The following is a 15,198-nucleotide window of genomic DNA, read 5'->3' as shown; positions in this document are numbered from 1 at the left end:
TCTGCCTGAGGAACAGAGAGAAATCTGGGGTCCACAGCCCCAGACCAAGAACAGGGACTAAGAAAATGAGAAAATATATGAGCAAGACATCATCACTGGGTCCTTCCAATGCTTCCAACCACAGTATGTGGAGCAGTGAAGTCATTTCCACATCTCAGCATGGAGAGATGCAAGCAGATTGCTCCCCTGCCTAAATGCAGAACTGGAAATCCTCATCCCACACAGTTGCTGATATGCATTTGGACGCCTCCAACCTCTGAGTTTTCCAGTTGGAAAACTCTCTGTTAAAAAAAAAAAAATTAAAAATCCCTGAATGATTCAGTTGAAGAATCTTTCCTATATCACTGATACTTCAGGAAAAAAAAGTTCAGGCACAAGCTGTGTCCTGCGACATGAGATTTGCAGAGGAAAAAGGGCACACTGAGAAAATAATTAAGAGAACTGTAAAACTGTGGCAGTGAATAAGCTCCTCAAGCATGGAATTATAAAGCCTTTCCATCTCTGGAGTCCAAGAATCAGTCTTAGTGCCAGAGAGCTACAACTCATCCTAACTAGTGAATAGTTGTGGTAGGGAGATAAAAGGTGACATGAACCAAGGGTGACCACCCACGGCTCCACCGTGCCATCGGATCAGCTGGAGGACTTCTGCAGACTTACTTGGGGCAGAGTTACCTTCTTTCTGGGCCATGAGAAATGTCTGAAACATGGAGCATCTTTGCAGGACCATGCAGACCACAGTCATTGAAACAGCAAGGCAGCTAGAAGAGCTCATCTTTCCCAGGCAAGAAAAAACGTGTTCCTGTGGGGAACACATCATTCAAAAACTATTCACTTCCGTGGGAGTTAATCTTCTAAATACCCCTGCTTTCAGAGTGCCTTAAATACTTTCATGTACTTATGTTTATAATATCCATGTGAAACAGGGAAGGGCACTAATCCAGTTTGTAAAGGTATTCAGAGGTATTTGTAAAGATGTACAAGCAATCCCCTTTGAAGTAAGTGTTTGCTAGGATTTCACAGAAAGCTTGTGGGCAATGCAGGGAACTGGATTTTATTTTCTGTGATTTCAGGACCTCAAATACTAGACCACTGTGGTACTACCTATCACACAAAATGATTCCTTTTACTGCTGATCAAACTCACAACTTTAGCATTTTCTAATAAACTGAGTTAATTTTGGTGTTTTCTTCCAAGTAGCAAACAAACAAAAAAAAAAAAAAAAAAAGGAATGGTCTTTAGTCATTCTAGGGCTGACTTTCTGTTGCTGAGCCAGCTGTTCTGTAAATTCCTGCATCTTTTGAAACACAGCTTGCCAGAATAGCTATTTCCCCTTAAAGTAACTTGGCACTTACAGTCTTGGCTGATCTTTAACCACTGAACCTGTTGACTGTGATATAAACTCTGCCATTATCTTTCTTGCCAAGGAAGACTTATGTTCAAATTTGGCATTCATGTATTACTTTGACAATTATTTCTGCAGTCTGCAGTCCACAGAAAACGTGCAGGAAATGCCTGTTATGCCTACTGAGGAAATGTTTTCTGGAAGCAAATTATATGTGGTATTATTATCTGTAATATAAAGGATATCAGTAGTAAAAGGAATAATTTCTCTCTGGCTGCTGGAACCTCATAATGTTGTTTCACATCCCTACCACTGTCTTGTGTATAATTCTTTACCTCCCAAGGAGCTGAACAGCTGTCAGCAGTGCAGGGTCTCCTCTCAGACTGTCCTAAAGGCGGCACCTGTAAGGGAGCAGGAGCATCCCTCCAGCATCCATGGATTCCTGATCCTGCAAACAGCAGGGATGAGATGAAAGCCCAGCCCTGTCACCTTTCCCCTTCAATAACTTGATGCATGGACAGCTTCAGACTCCCCCCAGGCTCTCCAGCATGCCAGGAAGGCAAAGGCAAGGCACAAAAGCAGCAGTCGGGGTGTGCCAACAGTGCAGATTATAGCAAGAGAGTCAGGACACAGAAAAATTCCAGTCTGGGATTACAGTAATAAGAAAGAGACTTCTTCTCATCAATTCAGGCACTTCTCTGTAGATTGTGCATTGCACTAAGCACGATGCTTATTGTAATAATGTATTACAATACTGAGTGCTGCAATGCTGAATGTTGCAGGGCATGAATCCCATTTGTCTCCCTGTCTCATGGAGCCCTGTCAGAAGTGCAGAATTTTGCAGCCATGTGGTGACCAGTAACTCTCTGCAGGAAGCAGACAGAAGCATAAAACAGACCACATCAGAGCATCTTGTGAGTTGCCAAAAGAATACACCTGTTTGAAAACAAGAACTTGTTTTGAAAAACAAGTTCTTGTTGACAAGAACAAGACAAGTTGGAAAACAACTTGTCTTGTTTACGAAACTTTGTTTTGTTTCTGTCAGCATTTCAAATGTGGCCATTAGACACCCTATCCATGATCATTCCAGAGAAACCTGAAGAGGCAAAAAGCCTTGCTTTCCTCTTGAACTTCTGCATCTTCTCAAAGGTAAAGTCATGGAGAAACAATGTGACAGTCCTCTGGTCTCTTGACACTCGCACCTTGACCCTGCAAGGAAGTCTTTGTGGGTGAACTGTGAATTTTAGATCTTCTCGTGACTCCAGCTGGTCAGAGTGACCCCGAGATGCATTAGAAAGTCTCTTTTCCCAGCCCGGCCATCGAAGAAGGAGTCAGAGCTCTTCATTTTTTGGTCTCAGGGTTGTTTATTGTTTCTTACCTATAAAATTCTTTCTCCTGTCCTGCCAAGGTCCACTCAGCAAGACAGTCAGGGGCACTCTGCCTACCCCCGGGGTGGTGTTATGTCCTTATACTAAAAACTGTGTATACAATGTTTACAATTACTTTCCAATACCTATTACCTGTGTTAGACAGTGAGCTTCTACTCTAAACTAGTCTAAAAGTGCCAACATCACAGCAGAAGATAGAGGCCAAAAAGAAGAAGGAGAAAGGCCCGACACACCTAGATTTCCCCCTGAACCCCCATTCTAAAAAGCCAAAAAAATCTATTTTTTCACCCCGTGATTAATTCACTATCATTCTACTTAAACTGTCCTGGCTTGTAATTCTTCATATAAGGTTGGTAATTGTTTTTTCCAAAGGCTAAATCAAAGGCACAGGGGTGTTGGGCAGGGGGCTCAAGTCCTCCAGGGCAGCCAGACGAATTTCCTGGGTTCCGACAAGACCTGATGAAGTTTCCCCATACAGCTAGCTCTAGACTCTAATTTTTTTGCACTTGTGTTTATTGGACAAGCTTAGCTCCCCACTTCTCACCTGATCTGCTGAAATCAGCAGAGCACAAAGCAAATGTGGAAGCTGAAAATCTGATTTCCCAAGGGTGAAGCCTGTTACATGTGTACAGGAGTACGCATGCCAGTGACAGAAGATAACTGGTAGAAACTCACACATTTGTGATGCTTGCTGCTGTTTAAACAATTTGCTTTTACACTATTAAGAAAACTAATAAAAACTTTTGCACAGCAGGAAAACCATACCAGTAAGGACATGACTTGAGAAGAGTACAGAAATAAAAGGTTTCTTGAGGTGAGATTAGTCAGGCAGTGGGCAAGTGGCAGCATACCCGCTCGGGAATGACAGCAAAGCCCAGGGGACCATACAAAGGCAACAACAGTAAAACACCTGGTGGGCAGGGTTAAACATGAATAGCCAATTCTTAAAAGAGAAGTCTCTACTTAATATAAGCTCAAAGGTTTTGTACAGAGTTTCTTGAGCACACACACAGCCCAGGCAGCCAAGCAACTGGCTATATACTCCATCACCTCTGAAGCAGGCAGCCTCAGCAGACTCCAGCTTTGGTCCACCTGTAAATTCCCCACTTTCCCATGTGATTTGCCAGAAGGAGGTGTTACCATGACTGGAAACAAGTTAATGCCTTTTCTCCATCCCTTTAAATCAGATTGTTGCTCTGACCTCTTGTGCTTGTCAGTAACACGTCATAAGAGATGAGGAAGTACAAAATATCACAATTAGATTTCCATGGTGTTGTTAATGTGAGGTGAAATTCAGCTCAAATTGGCACACTTGCTACCTTTGATATTATTGTAGAAAATATCACAGCATCAATCAAGCCGAAAACTTCTCAGATATTTTCCTATGCTTCAGCACAGTACCAACAGTATAATCTAATGGGACCGTAACTTCTCTCTGTAGGCAGATGGCAAGACAACACACAAAGCATTATAATGACCAGTGCGGGGTGTTGTTAAGACATGAATTAAAGCTCCTGGACCATAAAATCTTTTTTAAAAGAAATTTTGTCATTTTGAACTGCATTATGGATGCATGTTTTCAGTGTGGGCTCATGAAAATTACCAGAAGTTAAGAACATGCTTAGTTGGTACTTTTGAGGTTGATCTGATTATATGTCACCCATTTAGCTTTGCCTACATCTCACTGTTTTCTCTCATGGAAAGCCCTGTCAAGATGAGTCCTCTGACATATGTGTTCAAGTGTTGCAACACGTGCTGTGAAGTGACTTCAAATCAAATGAAACTGAAACTGTACCTTTGAGCAGGATCTTTCAGACCATATATCCAGCATGAGATGAGAAACTTTATTTATTGTCAACATTGAATTCCAACTCTAATAGGACTCCATTGTAATCATACATCCGGGACAGGATGTAGTTGCCTAAATCAGGGAAGCAGGCACATTTTAGGTAGTGAGGATATCCTGTCTAGTCTTCATCTGTCACTGCAAAAGAGATTTCAGGTCTCTCTGTAATACATAGGTCTCCCTATACCTGTCCTTGCAGGTGTCCTGGGTACTCAAGGAAATGGTACCTGACTGTCTGATATTATCACCTACCAGAGTGCTCTGTATGGGTGTCTCTGTCCTTTTAGGTGGTGATGTATTTTTCTCCTGAAAAGTTCTTGGCTGAGGAGCAGCAAATCACACATGCTCTTTCACAAAAACTAAAAACTGCCATCAAATGAGTGCATCAGTGGTTAGGTGCCCCCTCCTTGGCTGACTTGAAACTGCCTAATTTGGATGCTCTTAGCAAGGTAGTAATGAAAATGCCCCAAAAGCAAACCACCTGACTACTTGCAGCCCACACAGAGTTTCTATTCCCTCAGACACACTGCTATAGGCATCTCAGCTACCTCAGAGATGGGTCTAGATGACACCACAGGATAGCCTAACCCTGTCACACTGAGTGCCTAGCTCTGGCTGTGCTGTGTGGAGACAGCCATACATGTGGCATGTCCCTGTCTATGTTGCTGAGGTCTGTGTAACTCACAGAGCTGTCCCACGGGGGCTGCAGTGCCACCCAACAACCCATTCTCATGACTCTGGTTGCAGAAATCTTCCCCCTTGCCTGCACAAACCACCCCTGCTATTGTATGGAGATTTTTGCTTCCTTGAAGCAGCCATGGTAGGCCAGTTTGGAAGCCAGGATACCAGGCTTAAAAGGTTAATGATCAATCCATTATGCTAAGTCCTTTGCAGCAGCACTAATTCCTCCTATTCAATCATCCTTTTCCCAAGAGCTTGGGAAAATACAAGAGACATGGGAGGCTACTGATTTATTGCTGTCATGCAAAAGGTCAGACTGAGGAAGACCAGACACTCAGTTGCCCTATAAACTTAGTATATGACAAGCTGTCTGTTAGTTTGTCTTCAGAACATCCTTTGACAAACAGCCACTATAAAAATAACACTTGGAGACTTTCAGTAACTTGTAATTCTCTTTTCTGGGTTTTTCCCCCAAAGAAAATGAGAAAATAGGTTCTATCACCTCCCAGGATCACATGTTCACTCTGAAATGGAAGATAAGATACTCAGATTTACCATATCAGCTCTTACACATCACATCTTCATGAGGGGTGAACTGATGAAAGTTATCACAGAAGGTTCCTCGACAGTGAGACTGTAGAAAAGATTTCTGTTATTGAGTCAGAAACCCAGACTATACAAAATCAATAATAAATATTTAAATAAACTGGCATATCTCTCACTTTTAAGCTCCAAAGTAGAGTTTAGGACTACTGAGAGCACAAATATGAATGTACACGCAGCAGTAGAAAAATGTGCTTATATATGGTATATTTTTGTATATAAAGACATTTATGTATGTAATGTAGATGTGCATTTAAGATACATGAGCATATATATTCTCTGCAAGCTGAGAGACACAAAAGAACCTAAGCCACCACTTCTGAGCTTCTCTCTGTAGGAGAGTTGCCTCCTGACAGCAAGATAAATGAAGGGGCAGCTGTGTTCATTCTCTAGCGCTCATGCTTGTTCAGTGCTCTGATTAATGATGAGTGCTTCACTTAGCCTGATTTCTCTCACAAGCCTTTATATGCTGCTCTGAGCCCAATGCAAACTTCATGAGCGGACGCACCCACACAATAAAATGATTCCATATTGAAATTGACTTTAGTTTAATTTCAAAGCGAGTCCCCCAAGGACCTCATTGGTAAGGATGCACTCTCTTGATCTGCCTTGGCTTCAAGCTTGGGTTCATAGGCCATCCACAAAAGTTGCAATATTGCAGCAAAAGGGTGCAGCAGATATTAAGAGGAAATTACGACATCTAGTTGCTATTTTAGTAAGTTTTTAAATTCATTTGGACATTTTGGAGAAAGAGGGAAAATAGAAAGAGCACTGATAGAGGAAAAAGCATTTCATATTGGAAGTCCTTCCTGGGAAAATGTATCTATCTAAGATAAGAATCTCTAACCTTTACTCTAATGCTCCTTCTGACTGAGGAAATTATTCCATCCCAGAAAAAAGTAAGAAGCATCATGACATGAGCCTTCTAAAGGAAAAATAAATGATGGAGTCCAGCTGTGTTCTTATAATGATTTCTAACTAAATTTCCACTATCATCTGAATAAATATTTTATGAGATGAAAGTAATTGATAAAATGGCATCACGTGGAATCATCAGAAGGAGTTTCAACACATCTTTGTGGACTGGTTTATTGCAACATTTGCATTGAGAAAGAGACAGGTGAGTGAACTCTCTATGAGTAGTAAACAGCTGGAGAAGCTCAGAAATAGCCTGTGGTGGTAGAGTGGGTAACAGGAAAAAACCACATTGTCATAGAGATAAATGCGCATAGTTAGGCAGATGTGAACTCAATACATTCACTGGCTTTCAGCAAATGCAGCAGAAATCAAGAATAACTCTCAAAATGACATTTAAACTCTTAAGAAAAGGAAGCTTATTAGTCAAAAATTAAAGCATCTTCAACTATGCAGAAAGGCAAAAATGAAGAACAAATTAATGGATAGTTCTTCACATCATGACAGCAAAGAAGAGAAGCCAACTTAGAATACATAGCCATTCTCTACATTTAAGTTATTCTTGCTTTTTCAGAGAGATTAATACTACCACTTTGTCAGGCCACTGCTGAAACCTGGGAAGGGCTTGCACATCCTCATCAATTCACTAATTGGACATTAATTTTTAGACTAATCTTACCCAGACCTGCAACTTCAGCTCTGACTGTATATTTTCTCTTTGTTTAGTACTTAATTTTAAATGTAAGCTGATTCATTGAGTTCAACTTTTCTAAATAACACTGCTCCAAGTCAATAATACAGATATTCTTTCATTAGGTTTTTTAAAATTTGAGCTAGTATAGTAAGAAAACACAAATAAAAATTATCCTTAAGCTCTTTGAGATTCTTGCAGCAAATATAAACTTAGTGCTTATTTTCCTAAGGCTAAGATGCTCCAATGTGTTTTGTATTTTTCTGCAGAGATGAATTGTTGACATTTTAGGAAATAGACTTAATAGAATTTATAGTGACTCAAGTATTCATGCTACCAAGCATTTATGTGGTCATATTGATTTCTTTACCATTGCATAGAAAACAAATAGCACCAATGCTTTCTTCCTTCAGAAGTTAACAGTATGAGTTATAGCTAATACTTTCAAAATTATACCATTATTGCTTCTTTATAGGCTGTTTGTTTCTTCATTCCATTTTGTCAAGCAACAAAATACTTGTAAAACTTGGTCTCAAGGCTTAATAGTCTGATACTGGAGTTAAGCAGGAAAGATGAAAGTAGCAGAAACTTTATTCAGAAGCTGTGGGATCTGTTTATTTTCTGAACAATTATAATGGAAGCAAAATTTCTGTTTAGGTTGTTGCTGTTACTGTAAATGAAAACTTATCCTCCAGCCTCTGAAAAACAGGGCAGTGATTCCTACAGATAATTTCTAGTTGGGAGCCTCATTACATTTTTGCTGTGTAAACTTCACCATACTCACACATTCACACATCATGCTCCTGCTTCTGTGAGCTTTAAAATCACCATCCCCTTCCATGGGCTTCAAGGGACTTGTGTGCATCCTAGTAACAACTATTCACAGGATCAGGGAATAAGCTGAGTTGGAAGGCACCCGCGAGGCTCATTGAGTCCAACTCCCTGCCCTGCACAGCACCATTCCCAAAATGATGGGAAATGCCATGTCATATCACCTGCATGCTCCTGCTCTGCTTGGAAGCACTTTTTTCTACTGTTAGGACAAAATCCTGCCTTTAGGGATCTCTCCTTCCTTAACAAAACACTGCTGGGGCGACATCACTCCCTCCTACATGTGTGCCATACCTGCATTTTCACAGGAGGAGCCATTCATTATTTATATGGAAAAAGCCTTCTCCATCCATTTGAGTAACTGTTTCAGCTGTCTCTTATGATTTATTAAGCATTTGCAATGCCTCTCCTTTTCTTTGTTACATTATCATATCAGGACGGTAGCAGCACTTTGAAAAGGACAGTTTCCACTCTATTCCCAAGGGGAGGTAACAGAGCACTGTAACAGCCAAGCTTTTGAATGCTTGACTCCTTTACTCACAGTTTCTTGAGGATGACCATATTTTGCACATCTAGTTTCTAGGTGGCAGTACTGCCTGGGCTAAGCAGACCGTGTTAGCCCCAGTCTGAAGGGGATCCCCACAGCAAGCACACCGTGAGTGCAGCTCTGGGCATGTCACACTTACCTGTGTTATGGCCATTGCATCTACCTGCCTGCAGGGAACTCTGCCCTGTCTGTGGCTGCCCCAATCTTACTGCCCATGGCATAAAGAGTCCTGACAATATGAGTCATCCAGATTCAGGCTTACATGATTTCAAAGACATGACTGACTTCAGGCACTTAAGTTAATGATTATCCCTGACTTTCTTGCTGTTTGCAGCACTAATCACACAAAGATCTTCCAAACTGAATTGCAGTCCTCTGTTTAAGGAAGACACCTAAAATAGGTGCTGTTTTTGAACTGCAAACACGTGAACAGATGACTGAAAATCAGACTTTTTGAAGTTCAGGCATGTTAGCCATGCAGATGTGGTAGAACCACAAACGTCAAGCATTAAAAAACCAGCAGGTGTTCAAAAATCATTTGTGAACATAGAGTAAGCCCACAAATTCAGATGCCTGGTCTAAACCCAGATGAGATTGCGTCATTCCCCTACTTCTCAGGTCAGGAAAGATGCTTATAGCAGCAGGGGAGGTAGCTGAGAAACCAGTCTGTGGTTTCTAGGCCAGGTGCCATAGCATGAATGGTTGGATTCTTAGAACCCAGACAGGAATAGGTTTCCATCCTGTTCCAGGTGTTTGCTAAACTCATTTCTGTCCTACAAGGCTGTATCTTAAGGTTATTAATGTTTCTGATAAGCAATTTAAGAATGCTTATGGTTTGCAGGACAGGCATGTTTTTTAGCATATCATCACCATCATGATTTTCTGAAGGTTCATGAGAGACCTCTTGGGAGTTACATTTAATCTTTCATTACTCAAAGGCAAACTTCCTTTTGCAGGCTGTTGGGCTCAAACATTTCCCAGAGCACTTTCTGCCTCAGTGGGTGTCCTGGGTCAAGCACAGTCAGAGTTAGTGCTGATTATTATGACTATGACTTCTCAGTCACAGTTAGTTTGTTTCCATCTCTGTGAACTCACTTTGGATTTGGTTTTACAAGTCAGGGGTGGCCTTGGCTGCACTCAGTGGTTTGTTCAGCTCTTCTGGGCTCTATTCAAATCAGGATTTGTGAATACACTGCTCAAAATAACTCTGCACCTGTGACTTGGGAGGGTGGAAGAATGTCTTTTACTTCCACGTTTGCAATGGTTTAATTTTACTGGTTTTGGTGGTATCAGTAGACTGAGTCAGATCAAGAACACGTGCCACATCCTCCTACTTGTAATATGATGGAAAATCATAACTACTCTTTGAATTAGAGACAAGGAAAAGCTCTGTCAAAGGTATTACCAAGTGTGATCACTGGAAGGCTTACCATGATTTACTGGAGTGTAAGCATTATAATAAGCAGTTTAATATTAGAGGGACTGTCAAAAGAAGGAGATATGGAGTATTCAGAAGAATATGAGTTTTTTTCTGAGTCCTTTATTTTGTGATTTCATGTCAAAAAGATCAAGGAAAAGTGTATGTGTAGCAAAAACCATGTGCTAGAAACATCAGCCTCAGCAAACATCTGCTTTTACTGCTGCACTTAGGGTTAGGGCTCCAAAAGCCACAAAGCCTAGAGCTCCAGGGACACTGGAGGGAATCTCTGGAATAGACTCTCTTCAGTTAACCCATGGCATGGTGTAGTTGAGGTTCAGCAGGTGGGACCATCTTGTTTGACACAGTTCTGATATTCTGGCTTCTTTGGAAGGGGACAGGAACACAGAAGGAGGTGTATGTCCATATTCAACTTTGTCTCTGCAGGTAGCCTACACACAAAGTATCTCTACACATGTTGGCTCTTTGTGCATGAGAACTTTATCCTTGGTCACATTTGCATTTATCAGAAGCACCTTGTAAGAGACAGAAGGCAAAGCATTTGCAAAAGATCCAAGTGAACTATCTCCAGGGTTTATAAGATGTACTACTCTCATTCATTAGGGCTTGAAGTTTAGATAGCTCCCTGTACAGCTCTGTGGGTATGTTCCTAATCACAGCTGTGTATAAGAATTGGTTTTTTTATTGATGTTGATTGTTTGACTTCTGAGCTAAGACTACTTTTTTTGTATAGTTAATCAAATTACGAAGAGCAAAGAAGCAATTTTTAAGGTATTTCAGTTCACTGTGAGCAAAAGCAGAACTTTCTGGGCTGTTCATTTTTCCAAAGTTCTGAAAAAGAACTTTGTTTAAATAAGATCTATTAAACTCTCTATCCAAGGTCTTAAAGAAATATAAACATGTGATGCTTTTCTTTCAGCCTGTAACTGAAAATACCTGTGCTGTTCTGCATACCTTGAAAATTATGAGCTTTTATAGTAAATTACAGAAATATTTTAGGAAACAGGAGTATGAAGAATCACTTTCACAAGAGGTACTTTATGGGGGAAGATGAGTAACTGCTGTTACACTGAAACTACTGTAGCATGAGGAATAAACTCTGTCTGGAGGAACATGAATCATCACTCAAAACTCTCTTCCATAACACTCAGAACAATATCATTTCACTCTCAGTTTTCTCTTTGAAAAAGAACTCTGATAAATTCATATATCAGAAAAGGGAAAAATGCTATTTAACTTGTTCTTGCCTAAGCATACATTTATCTTCAAAATATGAGTGTATTTCATAATCAGAAAGGAAGAGTCACAAATAAATGAGCTCTGTTGTATTTCCCTTTGGACACTTCCCTAGAAGTTTTTTAATAACAGCATGGGGGGCAGCAAAGCCAGCAGCCAGGCAGTCTTCCCATTAATGTGAGCAGTGTCAGAGGCACTTACTGGCAAACAACAAGTATCAGGATCAGCAAAAGAGACATCTTGCCATCAATCTTCTGCTGAGCTGAACAGCAAGACCAGTGCCTCTTGATTGTACCTAGTGGAAAAACCTAGTGGCCTGCACCTGAGTTTTAACCTGGCTGGCAGAATACAGATTCAACAACAGAGAACTGATGAGTAGGCAAAAGATGTTGCAAATATGAGAGACACAAAACTGTACAGTATCAGAAAAAAAGCACCCCAATTTAACCCTAAACCAATTGGTTAAACCCAAAAATCCCTCTTGCAACTTGCAAGGTGGTTGGTCAGGTTACACAAGACACAGATTTGTTCCTGCAGTGAGCACAAAAACAAAAATGCACCTTTCTCAGTTCTACATTAAATCATAAGTCTGAGAGCACCTTTTAGTGCTTTCAAGCACTTTTTCTTTAAGTTCCTCTGAAGAATAGTACACTGCTACTGTTCTGTTGAAAGAATGCAAAGGCAAAAATTTTCTGAAATGTATTCTGAGCATCAGTGTAGGTTTATCTTTTCCATGTATAATTAAAAATTGTCCAAGGTAGCCTACCTGCATCTTAAATTACAACAATTTTAAAATTTCCATAGAGAGATCAGTTGTGCAAGGCTAGGTTGGATTGTGGTCACATGTCTGAAGTTTCCAGTTCCTTCTAGTTCTTATGTTGTTCTTATTGAGTACATTTGGCAATGTCTGATGCTATATGCATTGAAATGACTCTTTCATTTACACTCCTGAGTTGAAGTATTTACAGAGTAAAGCACAGGCCCTCGATTTTCAAAGACCATCTCTCTATTTGCTGTCAGGAGGAAAAGTCTCAGAAAAGTTTTTGTCTTCACTGATAGCAGACCCAGATGCAGTGGGATGCATCTTAGATGTGATGATCTTGACTGAAACTCTATTTTGTCCAAACAGAGCTTTTCTTATTACTTGCAGACAATAAATATGGTCTGTAGAAATATCTGTGCAGTCCATCTACCTCACTCTTCACCTGCTAACACACCCAGCTCAGTCACCACCCAAGCACAGTCAACACATCACCATCATTTGCAGAAACACAAGGCCAGACACTGCCAGCTTCACTCAGGCAAATTTTCAATGGAATTGTCAACAGTAACTGAGACTGAGAAAGGAGCCTGGGATTACAGGTAGTGTTGGAGCCAAAAGCTGTGCACTGTTCCACAAAATAAACATGTTTCTCAGAAATTTGAACAGTACTGAGAATGAGAGGGAGATTGTTGAAAAGCACAGCTATGACTTGATTCCAACTGCAGCTCGTGTGATCAGGGAAAGAGAAAGAAAATCAAAAAGGGCACTTGCAGTCCCAGACTGATGCAATCAAGCTGGTTAACACTCCCCACCCTATCAAACACAAAATTTCCTCCCTCCTGCTGGACTTCTGGGGCCAAGGATGTCAGATGAAAAAAAAACCCCTTCAAGACTGCCAGCAAGTTCCTTGGAGAAGTAAACTGCTCCTGAACACCTGTAACATAGCATCTTATCAGGAAAGATTACCATCTCTCTCTCACACTTATTTGACAAAGGCAGAAGCTTATCCCAATGCCATTGCAACACCCAGCTAAAAAGGAGAATAAATCAAAATGTCAAGGATTGGATTTTTTTTCAAAGCATTTATGATACATAATCCTAAATGTTCTTCTGACTTTTTCCATTGTATAGCTGAATTAACTTCTTGAACTATTTTTATAATAAAGAATAAATTCTTCACCCTATTCAATCTTTTAGTCACCTTGTAGAGCAGGTAAATTCTACCCCTAACCACTCTCGTGTACAATCAATTTGGAGTAAATCTGTGGAAGTTAAGGGCTATATGCAAGTTTGCTGTAATGTAAATGAGAGAGATCTTGTCTTGCTGAAATGAGATTATTTTATCATTAATTTCTTATGTATAGCTTTCATTTTTGACAAAAAAATAGAGATGGAGAGGAAAAAAATCAAACTACAAAGGAAAAAAAGGTCCACTGTCATGGGTGAAGATGGAAGTAGAGGTGATGGCAAATCATATTGGCAGTGCCAAACTCTGGCAGGAAAAGGGTATTATTTCTTCTCTTCAAGAAAAAAAGAAAGTGGAAAATGAGACACTGAAATTGAGGGGCTACTTTTACTCTTTATAATACTTAGAAACTTCAGCCACTTGTGACAAAGTTTCCAGTCTGAAGCCAGGCTGCAGTCTTCCCAAGTCAAGTCAGCTGGGACATTTCCAAGAACAAGGGTAGAGGAATAAAAAAAACACTGGAAGGCCTCCCCTCCCAACATCTGCTTAATATGCCATTTATTCACAAGAGTTTCAGCAAGAAGTTTCAGCTGAATGTGGAAACACCTCCAGTTAGAGAAAGCAGTGTCAAAGTATTTGGGAAAAATCTGGTCAAAATTTATTGACAGGAGAGACACTGTCCAGATGAGTACCTGAACTCACTATGGGTCCTCTCATCACTCACTGTATGTATAGTTAAGGCCATGAGCAAGCAGGATTACTTGCCCTGTGACCATGGCTTTGAACTTTGAACAGGTGTTTTGTCTGTGGAGTCAGAATTGAGGCTAGAAACCTCAGTTTCTCACCACACTTTCAGAGTGGGCCTCTGTATCCAGACAAGTGTCCCCTTCCCAACACAGCACACGATGCAAAAAAGCAGGAATTGCAGAGAAGACACAGAGTGACAGTCTGTGGGAGACAATTGGGAGAGAAACCTGTGTAGAACACACAGAAACAGCAACTGGGGAGAGAGGTCCATCAGGAGCTCCACTATAGTGTGCATGTCTATATGGATTCATATACTTACAATATATATTACCCTACATATGTACCATGTTCAGTTTCTCATCTTCTGCAAATTAGAATTAGATAAACAAGCAAGATAATAATTTCCAAACCCAGCCTCTTGTTTTACCCATCAACCCAAGCTGACCATCACTTCAGTAGATTGATCTGTAGCAATTTTGTTGAAACCTGGCTCTTGTTTGCATGATACTCCTTTTGCATGATACTCCTTTTATACAGAAAGGCCTGAGGGAAGCGGTTGGTGGTGAAAGGACTGAGAACAAAAACTGGCAAAAGTTTGCCAAGATGGAGAAGGTAAATGTGAAGGGAACATAACAAGCGGGAGGACAGCAAATCAGGTCATTTGGCAGGAAAGGAGCAGGCAGGGATCCATCTAAGAGAAGAAGGGCTGATGTCTCAGCACCTTCAACTGCTAGAGCCTCCCCAAGTACTCAGTCTGTAGCACCCCACGAGCACAGCATGCACACTTTCAGGTCCCCTCATCGCCTGCTCTCAGTGAGGGCTGCACTGAGCAGCTCCACACTTACTCAGCGAGAGCTCCGTTCGCAGCAAAACCATGTTATTTCTCACGAGTCCAGAAATGCTGAGGTGGGAATGTCCCTCTGCAGCCCCCTACTCCAACCGGGGTCAGGTGGAACACGATGCTCAGCTCTGTCAGATGGATTT

The sequence above is a fragment of the Serinus canaria genome, chromosome 3, assembly GCF_022539315.1.
Source record: "Serinus canaria isolate serCan28SL12 chromosome 3, serCan2020, whole genome shotgun sequence".
In the NCBI taxonomy this organism is placed as follows: Eukaryota; Metazoa; Chordata; class Aves; order Passeriformes; family Fringillidae; genus Serinus; species Serinus canaria.
The sequence above is the reverse complement of the archived record's forward strand: the minus strand, read 5'-3'. Positions refer to the sequence as shown.